At 48.2% G+C, this 15,052-nt stretch overlaps 1 protein-coding gene across 1 annotated transcript in view; it reads right to left on the minus strand.

The window, feature by feature from the left end:
- Positions 1-15,052, minus strand: part of NXN (nucleoredoxin) — a 47,295-nt gene that overhangs the window by 31,394 nt on the left and 849 nt on the right. The gene's annotated exons all lie outside the window — the stretch shown is intronic.

Consider the following 15,052-nt stretch of genomic DNA (forward strand, 5'->3'; position numbering starts at 1 on the left):
TTTTGTAATTAGTGAATGAGAGCAAGGTTTTGCCTGTGCATGCCTGAAAACATCTGCTGATTTAAGAGCACTGAGCCCAGAACCTCACGTAGCCCTGGAGCAGCACAGCTGAGTGCTGCCCTTCAACCAGCAGCACGGCCAGTGCTGCTTCTCCTGTACAGAGCCTGCAGCTCCTAACCCACACTATGAGAGAAGGAGATTGGGATGAAAGAGGAGAAACATGGGCTGCCCCTCAACTTGGGGATACTCTGGTGAGAGGTTTGCTATGACAGCATCAGCTGCCCCTCAACTTAGCAAACCACTCACCATAGTATCCCTATTACAGCATCAGCAGCTGTGCGCCTCTCCATCGAGCTGCATAGTTGCAAAGCCATCGTGCGTCACATCTTCCTTAGAGACAGACGACAGTATAAAGTTCCAGAAAACCACAGAAAAAATAACTTCCTCAACCTCTGACTTCGATGGACACATGAGCTGCTTTGCAAGCGAGGCTCCAACACGCAGCAGTGGCCCAGCCTAAAGATGAAACCAGCACCACAGCCAGTATGCCAAAAGCAGACATCTGGCGTCAGCCACCTCAACTGCACGTAGGATCCTTCCTGGAGGGTCCAAAACCATCCCACTTTCTGCTACAGGTCAGAAAAGCAAATGAATTACCACCCTCAGGATCAAGCTTCCCTGTAATGCCCGTACCATGCCCGTACCCTCCACACACAACTTCTCACTCACCCAGCCCTGTAATTTATACCATATTATATCTGTAGGGCTGCATTAAGGTTGCCAAGCCCTAAACAGGCAGGATGAGCTGGAAGTTAAGTTTTCTCTATAGCTTTACTCTGGTGCACTTGTGCATGGTCTTTACAGCATGGACACAGCCCACGTGTGCACGAAGCCCTGATGCACTCAGTACTGAGCTCAGAAGCAAGGAACCACTCAGGTTTGCTTTGAGAAAACAAAAGCTGTTTCCAGTTGTTCGCTGTGTGCTGCTCAGCAATCTTCAGGTTTTTCATGTGCTGCTCCAAGGTAAAAAATGAAGGCGTTTTGCTACTGCAGAGCTGGGATTCTTCTCAAAGGACCGTACATTTATTTTCAGTAAAACCTCGAGAGCTGTGTTCATAACACCTCCGTTTTATAGCTGAAGAAAAGAGGCACAGAGGCAGTTCCAGAAGCAGCCTCCAGCCTGCTTTTTATAAAATAAACAGCAGCGAGCGGTGCCTTCAATGTCTGACGTACAACTTCCCATGAGATCATCTGCAGCAGGAGCACGCAGCACTCCTATAGCAGCCCTGGGATTGGGACCCATGAAATGAAGGCACTGGTTGTGCCTGAAGAGCCCCACGCTGCACAAGAACCCTGTGGCAGAAGCCAACAGGTCTCCAGGCTCCTTTACCGTGGTTTTATCCCTCCTCGCTTCCCACAGCTCACCCCAAATGCTGCACCATCCAGAGCAGACATCCCACACACACAGCTGAATCCCTTTCTGGGTTGCTTTTATCTCCTTCCCCAAGCTCTGTCCTGTGAGCAGCAAGGGCAGGAGTGCCATGGAAAAAAACAGGACGGAATCCCATAGTTAGAAACCGAATCGTAATGCATGCAGGGGGCTGAATTAAGGTTGCAGAGGAATACTGTAAATTGGATGCACATTTCTGGTTCCATTCTACTGCTTTTTTTGCCCTCCCCCTTATTTGGCTTTGGCCACGTTTCTAATAAGGTTTGGAGTTGGACAAGATGTTTCAGCCCATCAGATTGCAGCCTTCCAAACCATTTGAAATTAGATTCAAGCTGAACCTGAAATTTCAATAGTTTGGCCTAAAGGCTGGAGTGTTAACAACAGACCTGCCAACACCTTCACTATGAGAAACCGGCTGAAAACATGTCTGCACATCAAATACTGCTCAAGCTCTGGTAGACAAAAGCCACAGAGCTATTATCTCAAACCCACTGCTAACTTGCTCAGCCAGTTCTCCTGTCAGTAACGCTCATACATTTCCTCTGAGCACCCAGGGAGCCTTTATATTCTCTCTAGGAAAACTCTTCCTCCACCCAACGCCACTGTTGTAGTTTCCTTATGCCAATGTGAAATGGCATCTGGAGATGGCAGGGATATCCAAGTGGACGTGCAGAAGCAGACACCACCAAATGCTTTCAACCAGAGCAGTATACTTCAATCATACACATTACCAAGATCAAAGCTAGAAAGCAGCGTGTCCTGCAGCCAACTCCTCCTGCATGCAGCACAAAGCAAACTGTAGCCTTTCTTCTCCCTGAACATACTTCTGGCTTTTATACAATCTACACGCTATGATCATGTGAGAGGGTCAGCCCAAATCCTAAACCCAGTGCTGGGTGAAGTCTTCACCTTCAGATCTTTGCATCTGTGGAGGAGGGCTTTCAGCAAGACCTCTGCCAATACCCTGAGCACATTTTGCTTCATATTTTTTATATTACTGAAGTATATTTTCTTGAGGATCTGAAGGCTTTGACTTGTCTATTACCGAAATCTTTTCAAATTGGTGTTCCTGGTGTCAGAGGTCTGAAGAGAGGCCACGCCGTCTGCACTCCCCAGTGCTGGAGGCAGCAGGGAAGTGCAGGGAAAACTCCTCTCGCTTTGATGACAAATGATAAAGAAAAGGAACAATGGTTTCTTGAACTGCATCCAAGGGAAAGCAACCCTGCTAGAGCGCCTGGCAGGGCATCAACAGCAATGGAAATTTCAGCTTTCAAAGAACAGAAATAAGATTCCAGAAGGGGGGCGGGGAGACCCTGCAGGAGCTGAGGTGCCACTAATTCCACGGATTGTTTTACAAACCCCTGCTTCTCTCCAATGAAATTATATCCTCCGCAGGAAAACCATCTGGCTCCAAGCTCTTTAGGTAAGTGGAGCGTAAACAGAACAGAAAAAAGCTCATACCTGAACAAGAACAAAGCTCGACTGGGGTGTGCCAGGCTGATCTTGGACAGGCAGGGGGACAGGGGGTTGGCAAGCAGACTAACAGGGCTTTGCTCCTTTCTTCTGTGGGCTCTGAGCCCCATAAACAGGCAGGGCTCAACCGGCACAACAGGGAAGTGCAGCCCAAGATGTCACGGCGCAATGGGAAGAGCACAGCAACTCCTGCAAAAAGGTCTGGATTTGATTAAACTTATTTTCTTTAGTAACGTTTAGTTCAGCAAGGTGAAAGAACCTGCTGTGCTCTTCAATGGCTCTTAGCAGGGAAGGCTGGAGCACAATCATTCATTCGCACAAGAGCTGTAAGTGCAGGATGTGCTGAACAACAAGCTCTGCGCTGCAGCTGGTGCTTACCACATAAATAGCCATCTCTCTGCTTTCAAAGGTAGAAGCAAGACATTGGAAAAGTGCAAATAAGTGACAAGTCCAGAATCAGAGGCTGTCTGTCTGCTGGCTCTGCACAGCATGACATGACCTCAATGGGAATTGTGCACTGCTGCATCTTCACCCTGCACAGCACCCATGCTTTGTGTGGCTGGAAACTCTGGACAAAGCAAACACCATTGATAATGACAAGGGAAAACAAACAGAACAACAATAGAAGTGACTGCCAAAGCCCATGCTTGGCTGCTTCTTGACACCTTTCTGGCAGTGCTCAGTTCCCAGAGCCCCATGTCCTTGCACAGAGCATGAGTTGTCAGCATCCCACTCAGATCCGAGGCTGCATGGATGTGAGCACACACAGTGTGGACAGTGAGGCACCTGATGGTACCTTTTCCAAGTGGACACGTCCTTTGGTTGAAAGCTGCTTTCTTCCCATGGCTGGCAAAAACTGCTAACAGTTCACAGAACACCAATGGCAAGGCACGCTCTGTAACTGCGCTAATTGCTGTAATAATTAAAAAGCAAAAGACCAGGCTAAATAGCAGAGGGGTGAGCATCAGCACTGAACTGCCTTGCTGTCTCACACACAGGACTTCCCTCACCACAAGCTGTACCCGTGAGGCCATTCCCACGGCTCTGAACAGCAATCTGAGCGGATGACAAAAAATAATCTATCAATAATCTTTCTTCTCAATAGGTTTGACCTTATTTTCTCTTTAGTGTGGCAGGATGAAAAGCCATTTCTATTGAGCAATTGAGCTCTTCCTACCACAGACATGAGCGAGCATGTTCTGAGCATTCGGTATTTCAATCCCAATTAAGTCAAGTAACAAATGCTGCACCCAAGGGTTTCTCAACCCCCTAAGAGGAAGCGTTCAAAACATACACAGATTTAAGTTTACCACCACATCCTTCAGACGCCGATTGAGGGATGAATCACATTTTTAGATCCTTCACTATTAAGCTTGGTAATGAGAGCTGCTACTTCCTGGCAAAGAAACCCTAAAAACTCCTTATCTTCACCTGGGGCACCATCTGCAAATAGCAGTATGGCTGTGTCATGCTGGGCTCTGCTCTTTGCTCTATATCACTCAGTAACATGGTGGGTGCCCAACCCAGGGGTCTGTGGTTCACTGTAAGGCTGGCTACAGTCAGTCACCACTCCAGGACCCAATGGCCAGATGCAGCTCAGGATGCACTTGCCCAGACGGCAGCTATGAAGATCCTTTGCTTCTTGTTGTAACAAAAGTGTTTTGTGCCATCAGCCATACATCACCAATAGATAAGCAGTTTTTATGGAACTTATTTCCCCCAAGCATCCCCCCAGAGCTGTAAATCAGATCTTCAGTTTTAATCACCAAGAAGAAAAGGTAACAAAATGCCTCAGGGTGTTAATTTGGTAATTAGCAGGATGGCCACAGATGGAGGTGGCATTCGAAGGCTTCTCATCCTATCAAGTTTTATCCCAGCAAAGTTTTTACACCAGAGACTCCACTGTTTCAGCTGTGAAAGCTGCAGTAAAACTCACAGAGAACGAACATCAAAAAGATGCTGGATGGGGCCCAGAACAGGGTCAGACAGCCAAAGCCAAACAGCAACACACAGCACACACGGCTCATGGGGCATTCTGTTCTTAAAACAGACTAAAATCTCCTTGCAGTTCAGAGTCAGGCTGACATCCCAGCCAAGGCACTGCTGCCACCCTCCTCCTGCTGCTATGCAAAATGCTTTCCCCAGCCTGTCCTGGCAATGGGACAAGGCTCTTCCAGAGCCACTGTCACCATGCAGACAGCAGGAATTGGCCTGCAGGGAAAGGCAGGGACAGCCCCATCCCCTTCTGCTTCACAACATGGCAATTAACTGGCTTGGAAACTGCCTCTCTAGGCAAAAACCTGTCCTGGGAGCAGACTGCTGTGCGCAGGCACCTTCTGCAAAATGAGGCCCTGCGTGCTCCTGTCACATCAAATAATTAAACCTGCAGCCAGGAAGCATGAGAGTGACTGTCAAGAAAGCACTGCAAGAGAGGTGGCCTGCAAAGCTCTGAGGCTCAGTGCAAGGAGAGCTGCCGGTCAGCAGCACACAGCCTCTTCCATTCCTTTAAATAAAAAGGAGTCCAAACTACGCCATACATTAGTACTTAAGTAGCCTCTGCCCTTAATTTCCAGCCATCTGCACTACTCCCTGGAACCCCCCAACTCATTTAATTTACTTCTCTGTGTCTCCACCAAAATCAAAAGACCTGAACAGCAGTGATCCTGGTGGGAGGCATCCAGCTGCTCTGCTGCATTACAGGAATAAAACATGTCTGTGCAAACCTGCACCGCAAAGCCGGGCAGCAAATCTTCCTATGAAAAACTTCCCATGCTTTCCGATTAGCCGATCAAGCCCAAGGCGTTAAGACCTCTCCCCTTATGTATCTGTGAAATCCAGTGCTTAGGACACAAAAATGGGTCTTTTCTAACCCTGGAACGAAGCGATTTGGGGAGCGTGCAGCACAGCAGCGGGGGGCAGCAGACAGTGCTGGCCAGGCTCACATTGCATGCAGTGGAGAAGCTACAACAACATTGGAAAAGCCCATGGCACCAAGAGAGCTCCCAGAGCACAAAGATTACAGGCAAGAGGTAGTTATAAGCAGCTTGTAATGTGGCAGCAATGCAATCTCTGCCCTACAGCCACAAACCAGAATTAAAGAGGGAGCACCCTTAAAAATAAGATCATACAGTCATCAGCTTAGAGTAAAATCAGCCTAGCTCCTCGCCCTGTTAAACAGTAGCTATCAGTTGATAAAAGAAGTGCATTCCTGTAAGCTAAGCAGCCAGGCAATACTTGTATGGCAGGATTTGCAGCCTGGTGCCCTTCCATTTGTTCTAAGAGCACCAGAGCTGTATCCAGAAAAACCTGATGAAGGGAAAAAATAATAATTCACAACGTTAGCAACAGTTCCAAAGTCCCTTCCTGCACAAACACAGGAGCGCTGCTGCCCCTCACATCATCCAGCCACACTGTGCACAATGAGGTAAAGGAGGAGCCCTGCCCACAAACTCCTCCTGGTCCACTTCTCCAGATCTGAAATGATCAAGCAGAGATGGTTTAGGCTGTTTCACAGCTCAGACAATCAGACTGACACTTCTGGAAGAGTCAGAATAGCCCTTCTTAACCACCATAGAAGGTGGGGGAGAACCAACAGTGGTTCAGACTCAGCCCTTTGGATTCTGCTCCTCTACTTCCATGTCTTCTGCACCCAGCAAACACAGCCCAAGCAGCACAGGGGGGGCCTCGGGGAGCAGGAGGAAGGTGGGGAAAGGGGATGGACCCAGTGAGGAATGGGCTCGGAGCAGAGAAGAGGGAAGCAAAGCTGCTGCAGCAGAACTGGGGGCCTTGTGCCAGGGAACTAAGATCTGGATAGAACAAGCCATGTTCCCTTTGGCATTTACATACCACACATTTCCACAGCACAGCATTACTGTGGACCAGTTCATCCACCTAACAGCCCTGCAAGGTAGGTAAACTAGATAACCACACTGTCTTTTTTTCTTCCTGCTTACCTATGGGGTGAGACTTCTGCTGGTTGACTTGAATCTATTTAAACAAAAGCCAGTTCAGAGATCAGCCTTTGTACAGTGTCAGCTGCAAGAAATGAGCTAACATCCAGATACAGTGGCATGTCAGGATTAGCCCAGGCTGGGGCAGGAATGCTTCCATGTATGGAAAAATATTGGAGCAGTGAAACCATAAGCTTGGAGCAGAGCAAAGTGAGAGGCCCTGTCAATGAAGCTGCGGGCTCAGGTTTAGAGGACTTAGCAGCTCAGACCTGCCATAAGATCCTCAGCACATATTACCATAAATTTCACACTTTTTCCAAAAGGGACCCTCATAGCGATGCTGCGACTTGCAGGGGTGAGATCCTGAACCCATTTGTTTGCTCTGGAAGCTGGGCTCAGACCACTGGGTACAATTAACACCCCCTGCACGGGGTACTCGGGTGTTGAAGGAGATGTTCTGGCAAGTCGCACTCGGGCCATTACAAGGGGAGCTGCTCGTGCCTGCCTGCCCACCCGTCTCTCCAAGGCTCCATCTGCCTTGTACAATTGCTGGAAGCTGCTGTGACTTGGCTCTGAAGCTGCCCGGTTGAGAGCTGGCACGCCTGACAAAGCACTGACAGCTCAGAAGAATATGCTGAGCTGGGAATTAGCTCGTCGTGGGCGTCAGCACTTCCTTCTGCCAGCCCTGAGCGGAGGGCAGCAGCCTCCAAGCAGAGGCAGGGGGAAAAGCCAGGGGCAACACTCTCTCCAACTGGTCAGGCACTAATTACCAGCGCTCATTTGTCAGCATCCGAGTTAAAGCTCATGAAGTAATGGCTATGACTTCATCTCTCCAGTGTAAGTCTCTTGGGAACACGGGAGAAGTAGAATTTCTCTCAGCAGCTCAATCACACAGTTGCAATTAGTTCCAGTTGTAGTCTACCCTCCTCTGCAACTATTACCTAATTCTCACCCAGATTCCTGAATCCTTGCACCGAGACATAAAACAAGGCTCCTTTCTCAGTGCCCTATGGGGTCACTCTGAGCTGTCCCCAACCACACCTGGATGCCACCAGCCAGTTCTTCTGAATACCTCAGCCACTAAACAAAAAGCTGGTAACTTTGGCAAACTGATTTTAACCAGAGACCTTTGCACTATTCCTCCATTAACATATTTTAAAGTCACATTTCATTTAGCCCCAGTTGTAAAGATGGACAAAATGCTTCCAGAGGACTCTGAACTCTCTCCCCCTTGGTTGGACAGCACAAGCTCCAGCCCTGCATGGGTGGAAATCACACACTGCCCTCCTGCTGCACTGCTTTGCCAAGGAAACTTGTCTCTGCCCTTGCCCCAGGCAGCATAGGAGTTCTTTGGCTCCGCTCACCCTGCTGCATTCCTCCTTCCATGCACTCCGTGGGCTTTGAGCAAGCACTGCAGGATTTGCTTTACCTTGAGCTTGCTTTTCCAGTGCAGGGGCTCCCACACTCATGTGCATGGCAGCACAGCCCATTGCCCTGCAGTGACCATGGCACAGCTTACCTGAAATGCAGCACTCAGGGCTTCGCTCCACAGACCAGGTTCTCACCATGCCAGCACAGGGAGCAGGAGCATCCTCAGAGCTCTCTCGTCTTTGTTTTGAGAGCAGAAGGGCTTGCTGTGCTCCGGGCAGGGGGCTGATCATATTGCAACATTTCCACTAATGCTCTGACGCAACAGCAGCAGGCAGGCAGTCAAACTAAATAAAGACCACAAATTCTTTACATATTAATTGTTGATCTCAATTGTTGATGGCGTTGAAAGTCAGGCATGAGAATATGCTGAAAACATTCCTGCATCTGTTTAGTTCCACCCTTCCATTAATTCCGTGTATTCTAAACCCAAACAAGACACTACATTTTCTTCAGAAAACTTAAGATGATGATCTGCTGAGCTGTCGTACAGCAGAACATATGCACAAGATGCTCATGCTTTATTCTGGATACTTGTATAAATTCTCTAGTGGGAAAGAGAGCTACTCCACTGGTCTTTTTGCCCATTCATCAACTCCTCACCTCACTCCCAGCACTGCTGCAGCCCAATGGGACAGAGACCCCAGATCCCCTGGAAGGGAACCAAGGGAAGGGGATAATGCTGGGCTGAAGGCACAAGTCTGGAATGTATCCAGATTAGATGCCCAGCTTTGGAATGGATTTCCTGTATGACTTCTGTGGGCTGTTAATCTCTCCATGCCTTTTGTTCCTGTTGCCTGTTCAAAACACAGACTCACCAAGGCTGGGAGGCAGTTAAGTGTCACAGCAGCACAGATTTGCTTTTTGCAGCCATGGACGGGTCCCTCAAGTGCCTACAACTGCAGCTGCTCCTTTCTGAAATGACTGTGATAAAGTGCATCCCATAGCAGGGCTGTATGGCACGGCTGGAATTCAAACAAATCAGATGTCCCCTGCTGAAAGTTAAAATAAAACCCAACGTAGAGAGTTAAGGCGTAAAGACCAGAAAGGGCCGGGGAGGGGGGAAGAAATTAAAGGAAATTAACGTATAGAAAGCACAAGTCACAAGGAATCCAAACACCCTCACCATGTTTGCGTTACTCTTCCCTTCCCTAATTGTTAGTGCATGGAGATGGCATTAGCACAAAGTGATCTGTCGAGAGAGCGTCTCAAGCACGGCGCGCTACGCTGTGATGTGTTATGGAACTGGTTTAAAGAACACATACAGCTACAAAGTCATGATTATTCAGTATTCAACCCAGCCTGAAAGCTCAGGAGTCAGCTTGTTAGTTGCTGAAAGCAGGGGGCCTGAAATTATCCATGAATAGTTCAAAGCAGCAGTTAATTCAACATCTCTCCCTTTCAAAAGCATAAAAATCACAGATTCCTGGAGTGTGTAAGCTTTTTAGAAATGACAAACTACTAACTGTCAAATCAAAGCAGCAAACACGAATCCACAGGGCTGATAAAGACAAATAGTTGCATTTTAAAGAGTAATTAAGTATCACTTTGGAATATTTTGCTTGGAACTTATTTCTCTGATAAAAATGGGAGGGGAAGGAAAAAAAGGAGGAGGAAGCAACCCACATAGAGCAGCACAGCAAGCAGCTTCTCAGCAGGCAGATGCTGCCCAAAATTGCTCTCTTGGGCTCAGCTGGGTGCACTGCAGCCCCAGCAGCACCCCGCTTCACCTGCACCCCTCCATCCGGCAGCACCATGCAGAGCAGATGACGGCTTTGTTCAGTCTGCCTTGCTGGGGAGGAGGGCCGGTCTGCTCACCATGAAGTGTTGTATCTTTCGACTATACTTCGATTAAAACCATACCCCAACTTCTATGCTGGGAACGTTGCTGAAAAAGCAAGAATGCAAAACACAGAAGTGAAACCTTATCCCGGCCAGCGTGAGCTAACCTCACCATGAGCTGCTTTGAAACATGACAAATATGTCCATGAGAAAGGATCAAAAAAAACTCCCCCAATCCCTCGACACTCTCCAAACTTTTATCTGCTAACAATGAACATTTCACACAGACCTTGTACAGCTCTAGGAAGTACCTGCAGAAAGATACAGGTGATGGTACAATGGGAGTGTTTTCAGTATTGAAAAATGAGCATTTCAAATCTAAATGTTATCAAGCTGCTTGAAAAGCCCAGCGCGGTGGGGATGGGTCACAATGCAAAGGAAAGGCCAGCACGAGACCCAGCTGCATGCCAGCAGAGATTGGAGGATCTGAGCAGAGCGTGGGCCTTATCCAGAGACCCCTGAGGTTTATGGAATGGTGCCCATAGGCAGCACCTCGCCTATCTGCGCTTATCGACTGAAGGATGCAACAAACAACACAGCAGATGACACATCAGTGAGACATGCACAACATGGATTTTCCCCTGGGCGAGTGCTCAGACAGCCACGTTTTGGATGTATGGCAAAACCCAACCTCCAAGGACTTCAGAAGAGGTATTGCAGGGCCTGGATTATATCCACAGCCTGAGAACACTGGCTAGGATTCCATTGAAAGATGAAGGGCTTTGCACAACCGTGAGGGTCAGTGCAGAACCGCGAAGCTGTCTAAAACATGCTCAGAATTCATTTGGAAAAGCATCATCAACAGAAATTAGGGAATGTTTTGGCTTTGGTGCCATCCTCACCATGTGGAAATACTGAATCGCCATTCCTGAGTCATAGTTAAAGTTCACTGCTGTACTTCTGAGAACTGACCTTAATTCTGCACCTTCTCCTGTCAAGCAGTTCAGCTCCTAAAAGAATACAACTGTTGGAACTGTGCTGATTAGTTTAAAGAGTAAAGCTGCCTCGCTTAGTTCTGCAACCTGAAAGCAACAAATGAAATTGTCAGGCTTGCATTTGTTAACAAGTGTTTTCATTTCAAGCTCATGAGCTTCTCACTGCTGCTCTCATACACCTCCCATTCCCTCGCTTCAGAACTGGTCAGTTTCAAAGCAAACAAAGAATCAGTTGGTGCTGCAAATGCCTCGTTTCTTACTCAACAGCCTGATGTCATGAAAAGTCCATATTTTTCCAATCTACGTCTCTGCGAGCCAACCATTTCATACACATTCCCACCCCGAAAACACAAAGTCAGGGATCCAGCTGAAAGTTATTAACTCGATATTTTTATGTGATGAAACTCAAAAGCTGCTTCGAGTGATTTACCAAATCTTCTGTCAGACAAATCCCACATCTGTGCTGACCACTTTGCCTCCCAGACCTCAGCAGATGGTGACTGCAAAGAGGAAAGTGCCTGAAAATTGGGCTATATCTTAAGTTGGATGCAAAGGTTGGAGGCTCCCCACCTCCCCAGAAAGCAAGCAGACAGTCCATTGCATTTGGCCAGCCACTAAAGCAGCATCCAGAAGGAAGATTCAGCTCCTTCCACCTCCTTACGGCTAAACAGAGAAGAGGTTTTTCTCTCATACAGAGAAAGACCACACGCCTCTCTGCCATGGAACACACATTTCATATTGGTGTGGAAGATAACATACAGACCAGCACACACAAATCCAGCCTCAGCATAAAGGAAAACCAAGCAAAACATATTTACCAGCACGAGCAGAAAGAGCTTCAAATTGTTTTCAGAGACTTTACAGAGCAATCACAGAAATGTAATAAATGTGCTTTGCATTTATTTAATACCAGAAAAGAACTTTTTCAGCACTGCTGGAAGCAGTTCTGCCTTCCCAGGACTCATATGGGCAACATTGAAGCAGATGGAGAAATACAGTGGAAAGAAAACAGAGACTGGGAGGCAGAGCACAGAACAGACAGTGCTGTGCTCAGAATGGCTGCGCCAACACAGTGTAATTAGGAAATCCAGGATTAAAAGGAGTGAGAAAAGTGACTGCGCCAAGTAAGTAACAAGTAAAAACAAAAGCAAGGGCAAATAAACAACAGCAAAAAATGCAGCGCTTCTCTCCCAGTGATGACTTGGATGGTCTCTTGGCAGTCATGGCAGTCTGCCATGCTTCCGTCTATAGGGATGTGTGACAGCACCTACCTGACACCAAAACAGGGCAGTTTTGTAGCAAAAAACACTAAGAGGACACACAGATGGGGGCGACAGAATCCCAGAATCACTCAGGTTGGAAGTGACCTCTCAGATCCCCACGTCCAACCCCAACCCTCCTCACTCTGCCCACTGACCACATCCATCAGTGCTGCAACCCCATGGGTACTGAACCCCTCCAGGGTCAAAGCTCCCCCAGTTCCTTGGGCAGTTGTGCCACTGCAGCACCCCTCCTGCTTTTTCCTGATATCCATGGCATGCTCCTGCATGAGGCTCTGTGCCATAAACATCCCACGAGCTCCTAAATTCACCCCACAGGACAGGAGCTGGGGGGACCATAGAGATGGTCCCAAGAGGTGGTGGGGCTGCTGCCCCATCCCATCCCATCTCATTCCGTTCCAAGGCACGTAGGCAGATGGGGCTGCTGACATGACCGAGCTGGGGCAGCGGTCAGCAATTACTGCCATCATTAAAGCAATTCTCCAAAACTTGAGCAGCTGTTCATGCAAGCAGATAACGACAGGGTGATGTTAAACCAAAAGCCCCAAAAAAACAAAGGCACAGATCAACATCCCTCTCTCATGCTCTGCTCAGCAACCCCAGGCACTACCAGAAGACAAATCAATCACCAACAGCTGCGTATCTGTCCCCAAAGCCAGACATGAACCTCTTCATTGAGGGATGTGTATAAAGAGCCCAAGGCCTCCGATCTCATTCGGTGCTCTTGATAAAAGCCAATAACGTGGCTGTCTGTGGCTCAGACAGAGGCACGGTGCCATCCTCCTCATTAATCAAAGGCTTTCCCCACATCCACATGTTTGCTGACTTCTGCCGCTCTCTTTTATTACTCGTTTGGAGACAGAAATTGCTAGATGCTGAAGTTACCCCAATTCAACCGGTCGCTGCGGACCGTTCCACCCCTGCTATCTGCAGCCTGGCATTATTGAGTTACTGAGGAATTCCACGAGGAGTGGCTGTTTCCTTTCACAGCCCACACTGCTTGTTCCAATTGCCATGGGAGCAAGATGCTGTTTTCCTCTGAGGCTGTGGGAATTTTACTGCCAGCCCTGAAAAGAAGCTGGTCCTTCAACCCTATCTGCATCCAGAGCCTGAGCTTGGGAGGAAGGAGAAATGTAGGGAAAAATAAAACACAGAGTATCACAGAACGGCCTGGGTTGGTAAAGGTCACGATGATCATCCAGTTCCAACCCCCCTGCTATGTGCAGGGTCACCAACCACCAGCCCAGGCTGCCCAGAGCCACAGATGTACCAGGCAACCAGCAGTCTGACAAGCAGGAAGGCAGGATATTCAGTAATTCCAAGCAGCAGCAATATGGACAGTAACTCATCTCCACCCAACGCTGCCAAAGCCTCCAACACACCAACACACAGTTATTCTCCCAAACTGCCCAGCAATGCACTGAGGCCAAGGCTGAGCACTGAGGGATGAGGTTCAGCTCCCTGCCCAAATCTCCCTCACTCTCATCCCTGTTTTGTATCCACACAATGCCATTTTGCCACTAAAACTACAAAATTCTTACCAGGGCTCGTCTCACACCCAGCTTAAGAAGAGCCTTCAGAGCCAAAGAGCCATAACACAAGAAGACGGTCCGCATTTTGGTTATTAATGCTTTTGTTTGAAGACAAACAAAGCCTGCAAGGCTGTGCCCATACACCGCACACCCCTGGCTCCTGCTGGCATCTGAAACATAGAAAGTTTGTGCTTTTCTAGACAAGCCAGGTCGTTAGGCTGAATATTGACAAATCAGCCCATTATACCAGCAGACTTGGAGCTGCCTGAGCTACAGATTATAAATCTCCTGTTTAGAAATCTGATCTCCTGGCGTAATTGCCCTTATAACTTACAAATAGGTTCTCTGTTATCCGCAGATTAAACTTCCTCCAAAGCCACATCACATCTGCTTAGCTCTGAAAACACACAGACAAGCTTCCATTACTTTACACTCCGCACAGAAATAATCCTGAATTTAACTCGGGGTTTCTTAGAATAAGAATTTAAGACCCTGCAATCTTTTAATGTCATGTTTTAATATATAATAATAGATGGAAGTGCTGACCGGAATACAAAGCTAATGCCACACTTTCCACTTTGCCTATATCCCAACAGCTGAACTCTGTTGTAGTGGGAGCTTTGAAGCAAATATGGCAGGCAGAAAGACCCCCCGTGTAAACAATGTGTGCTGTTCTGCAAGGAAACTGCCAGCTTCTAATTGGAACCACAACCCTTCGTGGCCCTGCACTGAGAGCTTTTGGCTTTAAAGACAGCAGCGTTCGGCTGCAATTCCTCTGAGGGACAAAGCAAGTTCCTCGCTGTACAAACCCACCCCAGAGCTCACACAGCAGCACTTTGGCTTCCAGGGGAAGCACCCAAACAAGGAGCACTGAAGGGAGGAGACGGAGCTGAAATGTCACCACTGACGCCTCTAAGGATAAGGGGACACCCAACAGCGAGCCCAGATGGCAGCCAACATCTCAAAGATGTCTGTGCTGATACAGACAGAGGGCTCAGATCCCACTTGGGATGGAGGAGCCTCCTCTGCACTGGGGATGCTCCAGCACAGCTGCACCTTGCAGCACCCAGCCCCAAAGCTTTGGGGTGAAGCTCCCCATCGCCCACAGCACCCAGACAGGAGCTGCAATTACACTCCAGCAAGACGCTGGGAAATGACACGG

Source organism: Coturnix japonica, chromosome 22, assembly GCF_054131305.1.
Source record: "Coturnix japonica strain WE chromosome 22, WE-NBRP24, whole genome shotgun sequence".
NCBI classification, from domain to species: domain Eukaryota; kingdom Metazoa; phylum Chordata; class Aves; order Galliformes; family Phasianidae; genus Coturnix; species Coturnix japonica.